The sequence below is a fragment of the Stegodyphus dumicola genome, chromosome X1, assembly GCF_044657685.1.
Source record: "Stegodyphus dumicola isolate Sdum_Otavi_A_Nest chromosome X1, ASM4465768v1".
Taxonomy (NCBI): domain Eukaryota; kingdom Metazoa; phylum Arthropoda; class Arachnida; order Araneae; family Eresidae; genus Stegodyphus; species Stegodyphus dumicola.
In genome coordinates, this window is record NC_140780.1 from 13,439,793 (window position 1) to 13,460,014 (window position 20,222).

General features: G+C 35.9%; 1 protein-coding gene across 2 annotated transcripts in view; it reads right to left on the bottom strand.

Moving 5' to 3' along the window:
- Positions 1–20,222, bottom strand: part of LOC118198763 (STE20-like serine/threonine-protein kinase) — a 249,198-nt gene that overhangs the window by 192,882 nt on the left and 36,094 nt on the right. The gene's annotated exons all lie outside the window — the stretch shown is intronic.

Consider the following 20,222-nt stretch of genomic DNA (forward strand, 5'->3'; position numbering starts at 1 on the left):
TTGCCTTATGTTAATAAATTAATGACTACATATCATTCCTAGAGATAAAATGTTACAATGGTACTTGCATATTATCCCATTGACTGTTAAAATTGGCTATCATCGAACCATTAAAGTTGGCATAGATCCAGCCAAAGTCACACAAACTGCTGATGAAGACTTTTAAAGGAGCTGGCATCTGTTTCTTTAATAAATAATCAGCATTTGACTTGCTTTGCTTTTGAACTTCATAAAAAGATCAATTTTTATTATTTTACAGGATGATATTAAATTTTACTCAAAGCTGTGTTAAGAACGCTATCCATATATACTTCCTGCCTGTGGTTGCTTCCAATCCATTACTGTTTGTTGGTCAGACCTACACTCTCTTCCCACCCCATCACAAGAAAAAAGTTCAGCAATAACAGTTCACTTACATTTTTGTTCAAAAAAACAATAGGTGGTTTACTAAGAATCAATCAAGGTTACATCAAAGAAAAAAAAGATGGTACAAATGTTTAGTGACATTATGCTTACCTATAATCATGCTGCTTGGTGACAGTTTCACAGCTGATGGGATAATACATAAGAACCATTCCAATTATTTTGTATGCAATAATTGGAATGGTTCTTATGTAGTCAGTGGCAATGTGATCACTGGTAGCGATGCTCAGGTAATGATGACACTCATGGGTTCAATCAGTAACTGATGGCAGTAGCTGAATTTGTTCACAAATGCTCACTCATGATAGCAAACATAGTGGCAATAGGTTTTAAAACAGAGGTAAACAATGTTATAGGGTATTTCTACCGCCTTCTTAGCATGCCTTCGTGATATAATGGCCAGCACACTCAGTGCGTATTTGAGAGGTTCAAGTCAAGGAGAGGGGCACTGCACATTTTTCATGTCTCCTATTTCAAAATAACCTACAGTCTCTACAGTGGTGCCTGAACTAAAAACGGTGATGGATGATGATTATCCACCACCAGGATTTAGTGATTGGATCCCTTAATCCCCAGTCGCCCTTTAAAAGGGGGAGTATTTCTCCCGCATGCCTTCGTGGTGTTATAGCCAGCACACTCGACGCACTAGAGGTTCGAGTCCCGGCGAGGGCATTGCCCATTTTTCATGTCTCTTGCTTCGAAATAACCTAATGTCTCTATAATGTATTTACTAATAATAGAATAAATAATAACCATGCCCAAAATGATCACAATAAATGGCCCAAATTCTATTGTAATAAAGCACATGCAAAGGAAATACAATGAATCCTCTTTAAGGTAATCATCCAGTGTTCTAAATGACTTTGGTTGTCAGTAGAGAGATCACTTTCACTATAAGAGACACAAAGCTCAGTGGCTGACAGTAGAAAAAACTCCTGTAACTCCTAGTCACTTCTAAATCCACAGAAGATAATGATAATTATACAGCTGTCCTCTTTAAAGCAATCCAACAGTAACTGCTCTGCTCACTCAGGTAGCCTACTCACACTGCAACTACACAGCAATGTACCAATACCTGCATATCAAACAAAATAGTACGCATTAAGCAGACAACCACAAGTCAAGAGAATTTGAGTCTTGTTCCTCCAATAGAATATCATACCCAATATCTAGTGGCAAAATACGGTCAGTTTGCATGATTTTGAAAGAAATGATTTCTACGGAAATTTTACTTTTCAACTATTTAGGCTAGTTAGGTTAGCAGACATTCGATATAAAACATTTCTAGGTAATCTGCACTAAGCACAAGACTACCATAGCTTTTTTATTAAATTTTAATAAACTGTTCAATGCCAATATCAGAAATAAAACTGAAAACTAATGGTACGTGTAGTTAAAAATGATGATATGTAATACATAAGACAGTAAATATCATAACCAAAAGAAATCAGGAGCTGCAGCATATAAAATATATGACAAATATTCTAACAAGCTAAAATACCAAAAATTGTCACTACTGCAAATACACAGGCTGTTTTTGCAGTAGAGAACATTTTATAAGAATTTCAATACAGAACTTAAAAAAAGGGGGGGACTATTTTGGAAAAAAATTTCTTGCAGCAGAAATGAAAAATATCATCTGCTCTTTCTAAATTTATTCTTTCAAAAGGTCACATGTAAACAAGCTTTGTATTGATGTATATGCTTTTGCACTTTTGGAAGAGTGAGTGAGAGATTATGGCGCAAAAACCAAAGATGATTATAGTGCACCAAACACGAGATGGGATGATTACAATTGATGACATTAAAATTCTAAAATTCAATAAATAAACAAGTAGACAAATGTACCAAATCCAGAGGATGACGTCATATAAAAACAAATTGAAAGCACACATTAAAATTAAAGACATAGTCTTCAAAACAAATTACATTAGGTAATAAAAGCCAGTCTCTTTTAAATAATAAAATAAATTACAATTGACCTCTCTTCCGATTAAACGGTTGAGAGGCAAGTCACAGCTATTAAAATATTTCTCGCGAAGCCTATTAAAACATGGACACTCAATTAAAATATGATGAACAGATAAACAAACATTACAATTAAAACAAACAGGCTCATTTTCAGCTTTAAGAAGATAGTTATGTGTCACTCTAGTATGACCAATTCTGAGGCAACTCAAAAGAACTTCCTCCTTACGATTTCCAGCGAAATCCCAATGCTCAATTCTAGACTTGACATTTCTCAACTTGTTGTGATGCTCAACGTCCCAAATTTGCTGCCATTTTTTTTTCGAACCTTTCCCTTTATGACACAGCAGATATCTCTAAAAAGTATAAGGCAGCTGGACAGTTCTACAGAAGATTTTGCTGCGATATCTGCAAGCTCATTTCCCTTTATTCCAGCATGTCCAGGAATCCAGCAGTACAGGACTTCATATCCTCGAATCGTTAAGTTTAATTTTGAGAACATCCACTACCACAGGATTCTGAGTGTTGGGAAAAGCTTCCAAAGATTTAAGAGCACGATACGAGTCTTTGTAAACTATGAACCTTTTGTGGCAGAGCTTTGAGATGTACAAAAGACCATACAATATTGCAGATAGTTCAGATGTTAGGACTGAGAAAGCATGGTGCAGGCATCTGTCCTCTATGTAATTTTCAAATACAAAAGCCATCCCGACATGATCATTTGACTTTGATCCATCTGTGTATATCGGATAATAACTGCTATATTTGTGCCTGTGCTTAGCGAAAAGTTGTCTGCAAACGATCTCGTTAGTGCTTGCCTTCACATGATGTTTGAAAACATCAAGAAGCTGAATCCGTGAATTTTCCCAATGTGGAATTTCAAAATTCTGTACTGCTTGGGTGCACATGTCAGAGAGGGAATGTTCCTCAATGACAGGGTGAACTCTTAAAGGAAAGGTAGGAACGCAGGATGGACGCATTTCAAATAAAGCGTTACACACATCATCGAGTAAGCACAGCTTATTGGGATGTTCAGGTTGGGATAGAATATTAAAATATTGCAAGAGGGACAATTGCTCACGTCTCAGATAAAGTGATGTTCGTTACAGTCAACGTACAGGCTTTGGACGGGAGAGGTCCTGAAAGCTCCTAAACAAATCTGCAGAGCTTGATGGTGAACAGGATCCAGTTTTAACAATACTGATGACCAAGCGGATCCATAAACAACTGAGGCATAGTCCAGTTTATAGCGGACAAGCACTCTGTAAATGCGAAGCATGGAGCAACGCCCTGCACCCCAGGAGGTGTTCACCAACACTTTTAAAATATTTAGTGTTTTTAAACACTTCTTTCTCAGGTTTAAAACATGAGAAAGGAAGGTCAATTTTTGGTCGAACGTCACTCCTAAAAATTTTACTTCGGGCGTAACTGGAATAATTGTACCATTCAGATATAACTCAGGCTCAGGATGGAGACCTCGCTTCCTACAAAAGTGAACACACACAGTTTTCTGTATGGAAAAAGTAAATCCCTCTTTGTTTGACCATTCTTGGATCTTATTCAGAGCCATCTACAATTGCCTCTCTACGTATCTCATGTCTGCCGCTCGACAGCTAATCTGCAGATCATCAACATATAGATATCCCAAGATGGTGGGAGAAAGTTCTTTTAGTACAGAGTTTATTTTTAAACTGAACAGGGTTACACTAAGCACACAGCCTTGAGGCACACCCTCTTCCTGTTCGAAAACATCTGACAAAACAGAGCCAATTCTTACTTGAAAAGCTCTAGTGTTCAAGAAATTTTGAATAAAAATTGGTAGGTTGCCGCGCAAGCCACTCTCATGAAGATCGCGACGTATACCGTATCTCCATGCCTTATCATAAGCTTTCTCAATGTCGAAGAATACCGAGACAAAGTCGCTTCTTCTTACAAATGCTTTTCGAATGGATGTCTCTAAGAGGAGCATGTTATCTACTGTTGTTCTCCCCTTTCGAAAACTGCTCTGATAAGGCGATATAATATTATTCTTTTGCAAGAAGTAGACTAGGCGGCTGTTTACCATTTTTTCAAACAGCTTGCATACGCAACTCGTAAGGGCAATTGGCCGATAGTTGGAAGGATTCCTTGGATCTTTCCCTGGCTTAGCAATAGGAATTACAACAGCTCTCCTCCATGCACTGCGAAAAGTATGCTCCTTCCACACTCTACTGTAAAGAGTAAGAAGGGCATTCAGTGACTTATAGGACAGATGCTTTAGCATTTCATAATTTATGCCATCAAAACCCGGAGAAGACCTATGTGTCTGCAATAAAGCTCTCCTTAATTCAAGCATAGTAAAGTCTCTATAGTAAGGCTCAGATTTGGAAGAGTTGAATCTGATGGGATTTATTTCAGAGTGCTGCTTGATAGAGAGAAATGCAGGTGAGTAATTTCTGCTGGAAGAAACGGCAGCAAATGCCTCACCAATACTATTTGCAATTTCTTCTATGGAGCTAATCACTCGGCCATCTTTTTCCAGAAAGGAAAGTGAGTGGTCTTTATATATTCCACATGCTTTTCGAACTCTTTCCCAAACCCGCTTACTAGGCGTGGGGGATGTTATTGACGACACATATGAAATCCAAGAATTTCTTTGGCTCTGCCTCCTTACTTTTTGTGCATTTGCTTTGGCTCTTTTAAATGCAATGAGGTTTCGCAGAGTCGGATATCTATGAAAAATACCCCATGCTTTTTTCTGTTTCTTCAGTGCTTCATGACAATCGTGATTCCACCACGGTCTCGAATATTTCAGTATTTTTCCTGATGTTCTAGGAATGGAAAGCATAGCTGCCTCAATAATAGTATTAGTAACAGCTTCAACAGCATCGTCAATATGCGCATCTTCAACCATTTCATCTGTGAGCTCTGCAATGGAAGAGAAGATTTCCCAGTCTGCCCTATCGAGTATGAATTGAGGGAGTCTCGACATGGGGTTTGCTCCTCTTCGTGCAAGAGATATAAAAATAGAATAGTGATCGCTGTTGTACAGGTCATTTCCGACACTAAAGGTCGAGAGCGTGGAATGTCCTTGAATGCTCATGGAAGTACGTATCCTGCCCATTATTTAGGAGACAAAGGCTATGATCTTCGATCATCTGCTCTATTTGTCTTCCTCGGCAATTTGTATCTTTACTACCCCAAAGCGGACTATGGCTGTTAAAATCTCCTATTATGATGAAAGGCTCAGACAGCTGCTCTAAAAGATCATTTAAATCTTGCTCATCAATGTGCTCATTAGGAGGCAAATAAAGAGAAACGACTGAAACTACAATATGAAAGTTTACTTGTACAGAGACAACTTGGAGAGAAGTCATCAAAGGAAATGAACTTGAGGGATAGTCCAGTGAGGTGAGGAGACATACACCTCCACTGGCACGCTCACCTGCAAGGTTATCCTTCCTGACGAGAGAAAACCTCCGAAGTTTTGCATGTTGATCTGGTTTCAGATTTGTCTCTTGTATTGCGAAGCACATAGAATGATAAGTATTGATCATAGCTTTGATGTCAAGGAAATTTCGGTGGAAACCACGACAGTTCCAGGAGACGAGGGTGGCCATTATGATTGATGTTTGTTCTTTCTGTGTTCCTTTCTAGTTTTGTGCGGAAGCAGATGTTCGGGAACTTCCAGACCGTCTTCCACTTCCATACTGTCTGAATCTGCAGATTCAGAAATAGTTACATTTACAGAACTATTGCTGGGACTTCTATTTTTGTTAATTGGTTCTGGAGGGACATGTGTTGGTTTGCTTCGATTAGCTATTTCTTTATTTTGTACGATGTGTGTTGTATTTTCCTTTTTCTTGTTTGCAGGTTGCTGGGTTTTATTTGGTGGAGTCTGTGTACTTATGGAAGTTTGGGTGGCTATAGTGCGTGTTGATTTAACGGCACTGGCATATGATTTGTTTGATTGAGGCTGTGTGCTTTGAACTTGTCTCCTGGCTTCGGCATATGAAATGTTCCTAGAAACTTTTATGGTCTGAACTTCCTTTTCAAATTTCCATTTTGGACAGGAACGGGAAAATGCTGGATGGTCGCCCTTGCAATTAATACACAGTGCTGCAGCAATGCAATTATCGACACCGACGAACACCGAGTGCACGTCAGGGTCCCACGACAGGACATCTTCGAATGGCCAAAACGCTGGCACTGGAAACATCGCATGGGGTTTGGAATATAAGGTCTTACAGGGCAGTTTAGATATCCAGCCTTAATATTCTTCGGCAGATCAGGCGAACTGAAGGTCAGGATCACGTGTTTGGTGTCAATCAACTGACCTTCCTTACGCATCTTGATCCGCATGGCAGCACAAACCTTTTGATCAGCTAACACGGAGATGAACTCTTCTTCTAAACACACACAGAAGGTTGATTTCCGAGATAACGCCTCTACAGAAATTAAGTGTTTTGTGCGCTGATGCAGTTATAGATACCTGTCCAAGTTTGGTTTGTCGTAAAAGTGAAGCAGACTGGGTGGCCGAAAAGGTATCAATAAGCAGGTCTCCAGAACGGAGACGCTTTATGTTCCTTGGCTCACCTACGCATGAATGAATGTATTTGTTTATCAGGAAAGGAGACATCTTTTTAAATTCTTCAGAGGCACTGGTAACAACAACAAAGCGAGGACATTCAGTAGTTACTTTGGCATTTGCATCGGTACGAATTTTCTTGCTCACGGATTTGTCATAGATTTCAATGTCTTAATTGGTGTCATTTGACTCAGGTTTTTTTTTAAATAAAAAGGGAAGCCATGATAAAAAATATAAGATTCGGGTCCGACGACCCCGATTCCTGTGTTAGGGCAAGCCGGACCTATACGCAAACTGAAGCCCCACAGTCGGCTTTCTCGAAAGCAGGTACTCCCGAGAGCTTGACCCCAAGCCAATGACACAAGGACTAGTGACCAGCCGATTGACACCCATGAGGACAACTAAGGTGCCTCCCGTTTAGCTGAAGCAGATGCCAAAGCAGTGTGTTAGGGACAGTACCTCGCCCCTCAACTATCAGGACCCTCCTTTCCAGCGACACGGGTCTCTACGCACGGCAAACACGTGGGCAGTTTTCTCGCCACTCGAAAACTAGAGGCAAGGGCTGCTCCAGTCTCTCGCACGAGCCCCAAACTCCGTAGAGAGAAACCATAAGGGAGAAGGGAAGGGAAAAAGTTCCAGCCAAGAGGAGAGGAGACGGAAAAGAGGATAGATCACTGGGGCTCCAGGATCATGACACCCGTCTCACCAAGAAGATGATCACCTGAAGGGCTAGGGTACCTCAGGATTGCCACACCCGTACTCACAAAAGTGTGCCCCTGAGGGAGCACTTTTGGAAGAGAAATATTCCTATTCCATAATTTGAAAATGTTGTGAAATGCGTGCTACTTAAATTTCTCATTGCAAAATAAGCAAAATTATTAACTGTACAGGAAAGAACCGTCAATCAGTGCTTCAACACTGAATGAAAACTCCAAACAAATACTTGAAAAAGGTACACACTGTTTCAAATATTTCTAAAGTTAAATCATTGGTATCAAGAAAATCCACTGATGCAGAAATCAGTAGCAAAGTCTCTCCATATACCTGTACTAACAATAAATAAAGTAAACCACAATTTATAATTTTAAAAAGCTAAAAAATATTGTTCATCAGCTATGCTGAGGCATGTGGCTCAATACAGAACAATGTATAAAACACTGTATGAAAATTATTTAGTAAGAGATAAATAGAAATGCATTGTCACCCTTGATGAGCAGGGGTTACCTAAATGACAGCAACAAAAAAGGTCTATTTATTATTGAGAACCAAAAAAAAAATTTACAAAGTGGGTTCTGTTAATGCACAGAAACTTTCCATAAGGCATTTACTATATTCACACGGTTCTCTTACAATGGGAAAATAAGAATAAGAGTGAATTTTTTTTTTAAATCAACTCAATACACTATCAAAGAAAAAGTTTACTTTTGATATTTACATAATAAATTCCACTTTTTTATCCCAAGGTTTTCAAAGAGTAAAACTTCATCAAAATAAAGCAACAGCAAGTCATACTTCAAAAAGTAACACTGCTTTCCTTGAAAAAATGAAATCTGGTACAGGTATACCATATATACCTTTTCTATGTATTTCTGCAAAGTCCACTGATGTTTCACCTATGAAGTATTGTGGCACTCTTGAAAGTACTCTTGAAAAGAGTTACCATGACCAATGGACTCTGGAAAAGTGGACGAGAAATGAAATCATATTTATCATATTTTGCTTTCATCAATGAATGTTCATCAACACATGACAACTTGAGTAATGACTCATGCAGCAATGCCTAAACAATTTTTTTTATATTAGTAATTCAATAACAACATGCATGGTAACCTTTTATGTTGACATTACGCATGGCAATGAGTAGAGATTTAAGTTAAATGTACTAAGAAATCTTGAATTATGAAAAATTTAACAAAAATTTCTTTCCATTTGTTAAATACAGATTTTGTTAATGATAGTCAGAGATCAAAAGATTACATTTAGTGCTATTTGAATTAAGAATAACTGATGTTTTATTCATATAAACCCAGAACAGATGCCAGAGCTCATATGGTTGCACTGGGCGGCAGAATTTAGGAAGACAAAATGTTTGGCATCTAGAAAAGCACCAAACAACAAAATTAAGGGCTGACAAAATTTTTAGAATTCAGGAAAAGCACTGGGACCCAAAATTTTGGGGTGGCAAAAATTTAGAACTTGGGGAGGTGCTTGGTAGCAGAATTTAGGACCCGCAGAGATTGATTGCCAGCCCTCGATAAGCTTTATGTATATGTTGGAATTTATTCAGAATTCAGATAAGCATATCATGTGCAAGAAACATACGCATAACATTTATTATACATAGTATAATAAATAACTAAAATCATACAACTGAGGCTAAATAATCAAGGTATGTGATAGAAGCAAGACAAAATTTAGTGGAACAACTTGTCTTTCACTGTCAATCTCACGATTAACAGCCAAATAATGTATAATGTGACTCAAAGGAAATTCAGTTAATATAGCCAATTGCGCTGTTCCTTCAATTTCTGGTTTGATCCACTTATTATTTTTTGCAGGTTGCTATTATTACAGCAATTTTATGAAAATTAAAGTTTGAACTTTTAATTATGTCGAAAAGAATTTCTAAATCTGGATCTGCAAAGCAAAAGCATGTTTCAATGTCAATTAAACAGAAAAGGAGATTTGCTGCAAAAAAAAAAAAAATGGATAAAGGTATACATGTCTCAAAATTATGAAAGAAGTATGGCACTGGAAAGTCAATGTTCATGAGGAAATATGATATAAGGAATTGTATATGACATAGGAAAACAGGAAAAGGAACATTTTGAATTTCTGACCCTCCATTCGCAACGAAAAAGAGAAAAATTATTCCTCATGCTAAAAGTGAAGATCATGACAAACTGATGACTGAATGGGTCAAACAGCATCGCAGTGATGGGCGTGCCATTGACGGGTCCAATGCTAATGGCTCAAGCCAAAATATTTTGTGAAGAAATGAACTTAAAAACTGACAGCACATATTCGACAGGTTGGAGTAGCCAATTTTAAAAATCGCCATCATTTAAGGCAGTTAAAAATTTCACGTGAAAAAGCTTCAGCTGATACTGAAGATGCTTAACAATTTACAGTTGAATTCATTGAACTCATTAATAGTGAAAAGTTATCTCCGAAACAAATTTATAACACTGATAAAACTAGCCTTTTCTGGCAATATGTACAGGGAAATACCTTGGCAACCTCTACAGAAAAGCTCCAACTAATGTCAAAAATTCCAAAGCGAAACTAATAATTTTAGCATGAACAAATGCTGCAGGAACACATATGTGTAAACTTTTCGCAATCAGAAAAAATACACGACCTTCAGCATTTAAAGGAGTAAACATTTTCCCCTATAAATATATATCGTGCAAATAAAAGAACATGCATGACACAAGCATTAATGAATGATCGGTTTGAAGATCATTTCATACCCAAGGCTTGACAACATTTGAATTTGGTTGGTTTACATGATGACGCAAAAATAGTCTTAATTGTAGGCAACTGTTTGGCTCATACTTCACCTTAAGTTTTAGTGAAAGATAATGTATTTGTATTATTCCTTCCTCCAGATTGTACATCCATCATTCAGCCTATGGATATTGGAATAGTGTGCATGCTGAAGTACAAATACAATGTACCATTTTCAAAATCCATGTTAAAGTTTTTGAATAATGCCAAGACTTCAAGAATTTTTTAAATATTTTAGCATAAAATTTGCTCTGTGGAGCATCGCAAGATTGTGGCAGGATGTGTTTCCAGAATCTTTAAAAAATGCTTGGCATGATTAATGGCCAGCTACCATATTTCTTGGTAAGGATGATGAAGATGATAGATGCGAATTTGAAGGTTTTGGGATATCGCAAACCAATTAATGGATTTTGTAAAGAAATGTGGAGAAGCAGTAACACATGATGACGACATCAGAAGTTTTTCTTTGCAATGACAATGCCCCAATCATCAATCAGTTAACGGAGGGCAAAATCTGTAGTATGGATCTAGATCCAGAAAATACCACTACCGATAGCGAAGAAAGCGATAGAAATGTTATTAAAAACGAACAAATTTTGACTGATAATTTAGTCGGAATTCTTAACACAGCAATTACAGGACTTGAACAACTTTATGACCGAACAAGAAATTGTGTCTCTCTACATAATTAAAGAGAAAGTATAGGCGTAAAAAACAAAGCAACTTAAACAACTTAACATTGAAAGAAATGTTTAATAAAGTAAAAAAACAAATATTAAGCTTTTTTTGTAAATTTTGATACACTTGATATTATAAATGCATCATTATTTCATAAATCATGATTTCATATTTTTAATTTTATAATTTCTACATGCCATCTTACTAGGTTTAAACTGATGATCTAATATCCGGAAAAATCCCAAATCCGGAATTGCCGAAGTCCCAACAAGTCCGGATCTCGGACTTTGTACTGTATTAGGTAAATACACTGCCCTCCAAAAATTAAGCAACACTATGTTTTTTGTGTCTAATTTGAGAATAGCATAGAAATTTGAGAAGCAGCATAGAAACATGAAATTTACAGGACATGTCACTAAACAGTTCTTTAATGAATCTGACATAAAATGTTTCTAAAGTTCAACACAAACATGAATTACAACAAAAAATTGCACTCTTGGCATAGAAATCCAGTTTGGAGAAACAGTATATCACAATTTTTTTAGGGACATGGGGTGGTAACATTACAAAAATGGCTTCTAATAAGGAATTTGTCCACCCCTAGCTGCAATACATTGGTGGCAGCGACATTCCATGCCATCAATTAAGTTGTTGGTCAGTGAAATGGGAAGCAAAGACCTAACCTGGAGTAATCCTTGTTCAAGCTCATCTAACAACCTTGGAGGAGGACTTAAAGCAGCAACCTGTCACCCTACGTAGTCTCAAAGATGCTCTATCGTATTCAGAGCTGGAGATTGAGCTAGCCATTCTATCCGCTCCATACCATGACCTTCAAGATATTCTTCAGTAACCTGTGCTTGGTGCGGTTGCGCACTGTCATCCATCAGAAGAAATCCAGGACCGATAACAGCAGCATATGGAAGGACATATTAATCAAGGATCTTGTCTCGATATCTCACACTGGTCAGTTTCTCCATGGAGCATATGCAGGTCAGTGTGGCCACTGAGAGAGATCCCAACCCAAACCATTATTCCACCAACTCTGTAACTGCGTTTTTCCACAATGTGGGATTGGTTGTATCTGCTCCCTCCAGATCAGTTGACAACCTGAATCATTCTCCAATGTGAAGTTGAACTCATCTGTGACACCAACAGATGCCCATTGTTGACTAGTCCATGAGACGTGTTTTCTTGCCCAACATAAACAGGCACCTCTGTGTCCTCAGGTCCAGGGGGCATAAACAATTGGTCCCTTTATATACAGACCTGTGTTGTGCAGGCATCTGTGCACTGCAGTAGCTGAAATTCTTGTTCCTGTTGCCACTAAATAATCTGCCATGAGCTGAAACACAGTAATGTTACTCCTCCTTCGGGCCAAAAGAGCTAAATAACGGTCTCCCGCAGAAGTTGTAACTCTAGATCTACCTGGAATATGTCTTCTAGATACAGAAGCCTCAGATTCAAACTGATTCCACAGTCTTACCGAATACTAAATACTACTACTATAAATACTACGAAAAATACCGAATAATTTCAAGTTCACGATTCACATTGTTGTATTTTCCAGAATAAATTCTTGTTGGTGGCAAGTGCGAAGGAGTACATTAAGCTCATTCTGTACGTTGAGCTCCTAGAGACAAGTACAGAATTTTTTCGCTCACCTTGAAATTTGGTAAGTTAAACTTTTGTTCGTTCTCCTCACGATGGCCAGTAGCAAAAAAACCACCAGATAAAGTTTGGGCAAATAGAACCGATAGTGACTATGATTTCGACTCAGATTATTCCACCAAATCAAACGACAGTGTTCAGCCAAACCGTAAAGAATTCCTAAAGAAAAAAGAACACAACTCAGATAATTTGCAGAAGAAACTTAAGAGAACTAAAGAATTCCAAGATAAACCCTACGAGAAATTCAAATCGGTTTTCCCTCATTTAACAGCAGCGCAACAAGAAGTAGCAGAAAATAGCACGAATTTGCAAAATAAAAATGCGAGCTCAAATAGAAAAGTTCGATACCTCATTTTCTATGTCACCAGAAGATAAAACTTAAAATTCTTAAGAATAAATTTGAAGGAATGACACCTGATGATGAATGTTATCCAAAATACATGGAACTGGTGCAATTAATAGAAAAACAATCCAAAGATCAAAAACGCTTAGAACAAATGACTACAAATAACGATGATAATTCAACCCACGAAAAGAACTCAGAATGGAAAACACCTAAGAAAACATGCAAACCAAATTTTAAACTCACTAGAAATAATGACGAAATTCCCAAACATAATAAATTTTCCACATTCAGTATAGAAATGGAAGTTTCAGAAGAAATCCCACCTGAAAAGATCTCTCCTATAGTAATCACAGAATCTAACCCTGACAGAATATCTATACAGAAAATGTGTCATGATTTATGTAAACAAAGTTTCGAAGCAGATATGAAGAACCAAGCAATTTATTTGCGCACAACTACACTTGATGACTTTAATAATACCATAGAAAATTTCAAGAAAATAGGCATTCAGTTTCACACTTTCCAATTTAATAAAGAATCCGCCATAAAAGTTATTTTGAAAAATATGCCAAGCACAGTTAAGGAAGCAGAAATTCAGGATGATTTAGCAGAGGTTTTCCTGTAATTAAAATTAAACAATTCAGCAAGAAAATAGAAGATAAAATAATTCAACTTCCCATTTACTTTTTAGAGTTGCACAGAAATGCTGCAGGTGAAAATATTCATAGATTAAACCACATTTTCGATTTTAACATAATAATAATAGAGAAATACATGCCACGCAAACATTCTGTACAATGTTTTAATTGTCAGGAGTTTGGTCATTTTCAGTCAAATTGCTTTAAACAAGTACGTTGCTGAAAGTGAGCTGGAAATCATAGAAGTAAACACATCCAATCTTAAAGATAATCAAAAACCAAAGAGTATTTTTTGTTCCGGAAGTCAAGCAAGCTCGTATCGTGGATGTGACGTCACCAATTTGAAAATAATCCTCCTGAAAAAAAATCAACTCCTTCACCTAAACCCGAAGATTTTCCTGACATATTTGAAAATCCCAAATCAGAAACTCTAGAAGCTTCAAAATTAAACTTCAGTGTCCCAATAAAACTAAAATCTAAACCAGAAGAATTCCCTTCAGAAGTTACTCAAGTATTCCAGGATCCTAAAGTTTTCAAGACTTCTTCAGAGCATTACGAAAATAGCCCATCGCATCAAAAATTATAACAGTATCACCAAAAAAATGTTATTAGCCTTCAAAATAGTAAAATTAATGCTCAGATTCTCAAAAGATAACTAAAAGATTAAGATTAGGCTATGCTTATCAGATTTTTACTTCAAACTTATCGAACTGCAACTAAAACTCAGTAAATGATGACTTTGACTAATACAGTGCTACTTCAGAATCCTTTAACAGACAGCGACACACTAGCCTGCACTCTGCTATGACAATTGCCTTGCTGGCCCATAGATAGCGCCACACACGTCTACTTCTCCTGGACAACCCGCACTAATTCTTAGTGCACAGGTCCATTCCTTATTAGGAATTTTACGAAATTTACAGGTCCTTAGGGTAAGAATAACATGTAGTGGTAAAGACTTCGGGTCGAACACCACTCAATGAATGATGATCTCTGATCTCCAATGTTGTATTTTCTGAGCTTTGTTATCTCACGAGATTGTTTAGTGCTGCCGTTTTTTTTTTTTTTTATCCGGATATTTTGTGGATAATTTAAAAATATTTTAAATTTCAGCACTTTTTAATACAATGACGGATAAGAAACACACTCATGATTTTACTGCTTGAAACATTGAAAAATGTAAACTCGTCGCATTGACATAATGCAAAAAGTGGAAATTCTGCAAAAGATGGAGGCAGGTGCTATTCCTTGGTTTATAGCAGAATTATATGTAATTGTGACACAGACTGCGTATGATATACGGAAAAATAAAGAAAAGCTGTTGAAATTTTACAGCAACAGTAATTCTAACATCAGAATCTAAAACCTGAAATCTTTGCATGAGGCAAAATCGGCAACCTTGATGCCGTCTTGTAGGAGTGATTCCGGCAGCAGAGGAGTGATGTGGTAACCAATTTCAAAACCGCTCCTGAGAAAAGTGGAAGCAGATTAATGATGATTTAAAAATAGAGGAGCCATGTGATTTCAGTATCATTTGGCTGAACAGATTTAAACAGAGATACAGTACACGTTATCTGAAAGCATATGGAGGAAAACTTTCAGCAGATAAAGATGCTGCAGAGGAGTTTATTGATGAATTTTCTGTGTTAGTGGCAGAAGAAAATCTTAGAGCAGGTTTTTAATATGGATGAGACTGAACTTTTATGGCAATGTTTGCCAAGAAAGACATTTGTGACAAGCGAAGAAAGTGCACCATCAGGGGTGAAAGAAGCTAAAGAAAGAGTTAACATTTAGTATGCAGCAGTGTAGCTGGAACTTACAAATGTAAACCAGTGGTAATGGGTAAGAGCACCAATCCCAGAGCTCTGAAAAGAGTAAAATCCTTACCTGTGATTTATACGAATAATAAAAATTCCTGGCTCTCAAAACAACTTATGACTGAATGGTTCATGGTGCATTTCATTAAAGAGGCTAGAAGGTATTGTAACAGTGTGGGGTTACCATCAAATTACAAGATTGTACTATTGTTAGACAACTGCTCTGCACATCCAGATGCAACCATTTTAACATGTGATAATGTTATGGTCCTTTTTTTGCCCCCAAATACTACATCATTGATCCAACCAATGGACCAGGGCATAATATACAGTATTAAATGTCACTTATAAATCAGAATTTCTGAAAAAAAATCTTTCAAGTGACCAGTCTATTCCACTTTGTGATTATATAAAAAAAAAAAAAATTCCCAATCAAAGACTGCATTTATTTGTTAGCTGAGTCATGGAATTATATTTCCCAAACGACATTAGTAAATGCCTGGCATAATGTATGGCCATCTTCTCTGTTTATTGAAACTGAGAGTAATGACAGCGATTTTTCAGGTTTTAGGATCAGTGCAGCAAGGGTTAAAGCAAGAGAATTGTTTTTATATTCGAAAGAAAGAATAAATGAGGACGCTTTGCAAGAAGAAAATATTGCTGAATGGATGGATGTGTTCAGATGAGCTAACACTGGCATATCAGATGACTGATGAAGAAATCATTGGCTCTGTTTTAAACTCGCCACAGCAAGAAGACAATTCAGACACTGACACAGATAGTGAATTTGATAAAAGTGAGAAAATATCTTTTAATCAGGGTCTGGAACATTGTGATAAATACCTAAAATTACGACTCTATTTAATTTACAAAAAAAGACTTACTCTGGAGCACCCTAAAGTTTTAAAACAAACCTCCATCAGAAAAATGTTTGAAACAAAAAAAATTGAATATTTTATGCTTTATTAGTATCCCTTATTTTTATATGTCTGTTGAATACATCCCTAATGCTTTTAAATATCCCTTTAATCACCAATGTAAATAAATAGTATTGAACTTTCGATTATGTCAAAAAGAGTTTCCAATTCTGGAGCTGCCAAAGGATCTACAATGTTTCGATGTCAATCAAACAAAAAGTGGAATTGCTGCAAAAAATGGATAAAGGCATGAATGAAGAAAGTGACAGAGAGGTTAGTGAAAACGAAAAAATTTCTATTGACAAGTTAGTCGGTATTCTCGGCACAGCAATTACAGGACTTGTACAGTGGAACTTTGTAACTGAACAAGAAATTATGTCTGTTTATAGAATTAAAGAGAAAGTATTAGCACAAAAAACAAAGCAACTTAAACAACTTGCAAGGAAAGAAATATTTAATAAAGTAAACAAATAAACATTAAGCTTTTTTTTTCGTAAAATTTGGTACCCTTTAGATCATAATTGCTCTTTATTTCATAAATTATGGTTTCATATTTTTAATTGTATAATTTCAGCATGCCATCTTACCAAATTTAAATTGATGATCTATAATCCGGAAAACCCCTAATCCGGAACTGAAGTCCCGACAAGTCCGAATTACGGACTTTGTACTGTAATATATGTAATAATTTAAATAAATGTATCTAATATGCCTTATTTATTTTGCACTTTTATTCTGAATATTACGATTTATCTTTTCTGTACTGAAATCTGCAAAATCCTATAATCCGCACAACCTCTGGTCCCAAGCTTTGCGGATTTCTGGACTTCTACTGTATTAGCATGCAATAATTTGTCTATTAGGTTTTGAATTTCAGTATTATCTTTAGGGAATGCTCTATATGAGCAATAAGCAACTGGAAGTTCTGAACTCAATATTAACACAACCTATATAATATTTACTTTTTGCAAATATATGATTGTAGTTATTTAATAAACCTTGTAACTGGTTATTTGCACAGGAATTTTCACACTTATGATTTGCAACATGATTAACATAATCTTTTTCATTTTGAACATTTTCACATAAATATAAGAAATTATTCTTAAGAGGATTATTCTGACATACATCCTTACTTATATTTCTTTTATACATATCATGACACACATGTATAAGAAAAATGATTTAATAAGTAAAGTTCAATTTCAGTTTAAATAAGGTAACACAAGCTAATAATAAATAATTTAAATGAGAGTTAACATCATAAAATATTTCTGCCTATTTTTCTAACGTTACATGACAATTCAATTAATTTGTAACAGAAATACCTTCACATAAAGAGAATAATTTTTTTCAGATTCCATTTTTAATTGTTTTCAAATTATCAATACATTTTAAAATATTTTCAGAAATTATCAAAAAGAGCAGGAAAGTTATCATTCCATATCTTAACATTAAACTTGAAATACCGTCATTTTTTGGATAAAATTTGATTTTGATAGGAATCAAACTAGGTTGGTTGGAAAAGGTTGAAATAGGTTGGAATAGGTTGAAGACAATTGAAGGCAGGATACTGAGAATTTGGATGTCTCAACTGCAGTGGCTGAAACATTTCTCCAGACTGGATTTTGAGGCAAATAAGACATAGGGTAAAATGGTCTTACAGTACGATACCTTGAATAAATGGAAATTCTCGTACAAATGGAAATAAGCTTAATTTATTCGCTGAAAGCCGAGGCAATACGCATTAACAAGCAGATCAATGACATTAAAGCATTTAGCTGTAAGCCTTACATCATCTCCAAAATTACTCATTAAAAGCATTTGATAACACAAGCAAGTTTATTTTTCATACATTACTTTGAATTTATTCCACCAGCGACTGAAACGTTAGGCATGCAATGAGTTAAAAAATTAATTTCAGGTTAATTTTCCATTAAAATCTCACGATAAAGGCGAAATTCCTCTTGGCTCTATGTGATGCATTTTTTTTTTCTTTTTAAGATGAAAAAAATTCATTGTTTAGTCATGGTAGAGAGAAATTGCAGTGCAGATGACTGGAAAGAAAATCATACCTGACTTGATCTTACACCATTTTTTTTCTAACATAAAAATTCTTCCAAAACACATTTTTACTTAAATTACTACCACACTAGGGATGCTAAATATGCCTCACAATTTCTATAGGCAGTTTACATTTTAAACCACAAAGAAAGAAGGCCAAGTGAAGAGACATCATTTACTCCTATTGTAGCAGCAGGCGAGAAAAAATGAGGCCTACTAACTGCAGTCATATTATTAAGCCGGAAACTCTTTGTTTCGATACTAGTAGTAGTTGAGCTAGTGATTCTGTAGTGCAGAAAAAATTCAGGGAAAGAGTGATGTAACATGATCACAGCGTCACGAAAAATTGGTGCAAAATGCATCGTTGAAGTGGGGATGTGTTTACCTAAAATTTATGAATTTAAAGGTCTATTGTCAATTGGTTCCAATTAAGTTTAATAATTTTGTTTTATATATCATATTTTGTACATATATAGGATGTCACTCATTTCTTACTTAAATGCAGGAAGACTTCTAGAAACTTTATTTAAAAATCACACGAAAGAGATATTTCACAAATATTTACTGCTTTTTACCGACACGTATCTAAATTATACTTCTTGCACGACGAACAGATTCATAAACCAATGAAGAGAATACATAACAATTGTGTTTGAAACCAGATACAATACTAGTAATTAACAAGCAAAAGGAATAAAAAAGAATGCAAAGGCTGCAACACAACACTCAAATATAGCATGACATAAACACTCACATCTGAACTACAAAGATGATTCACAACTTTCTACATATAAGCTCTGAACTAGAGAAGTTTTCAATGCTTCAGTATAAATCTCCAGACCTTGATGATCAATGGGATTAAGTTTCAGTGAAACAGATGTCATGCAAATCCATGACAAAATTTTAAAATGTTTAAGGTCCTCACGTACTTCACAAAAATATGGCATGAAAGAAAGTTTGTTGTCAGCATAGAATCCAAAACATTTCACTTCTGGCCGGAGTAAAAGGTTTCCTCACTTTAATGAAGCAATGCTTCAGACTCCATTTTTTATATTTTTACACAGGGCAAGCCGTAACTACCTCTCAATGTATTACATGTCAATCCCATACAAGTTATGATTATATCATTGACACATAATTTACCAATGTCTGTCACGTGAAGCATTTTTAAAAGAAAATTTATTTTTAGACTAAATAGCAGGATACTCAGCAAGCGCCCCTGAGGTACATCTCAGTGATAGAAAATGCTGGATGTTAAAGAATCAAACTTAACTTGAAAAGTCATGGTTTTAAAAATATTTTGAGTAAAAAAGGGTAGATTTCCACATACAGTCAAGGAAGTCAAACAGAATTCCATATTTCCATGATTTATCATATGATTTACTGGAAGAAACATTTAAAACAATGATTCCTCTAATGTCTGACGACAGAATTCAATGATAAGCAATAATTGAAGTCTTCATTTTCCAAGGAATGGCAAAAATAACTCATGAAACCACATGCAGTAGTATCGAACATATCCGCTTAAATGATACAGGCTTGCTACTTATTTTTCTCATTTGCTTTTGCACCCTGTATGAATTCAGCCATTTAATTAGCAACAAAACAACTATATTAAAAAAATTA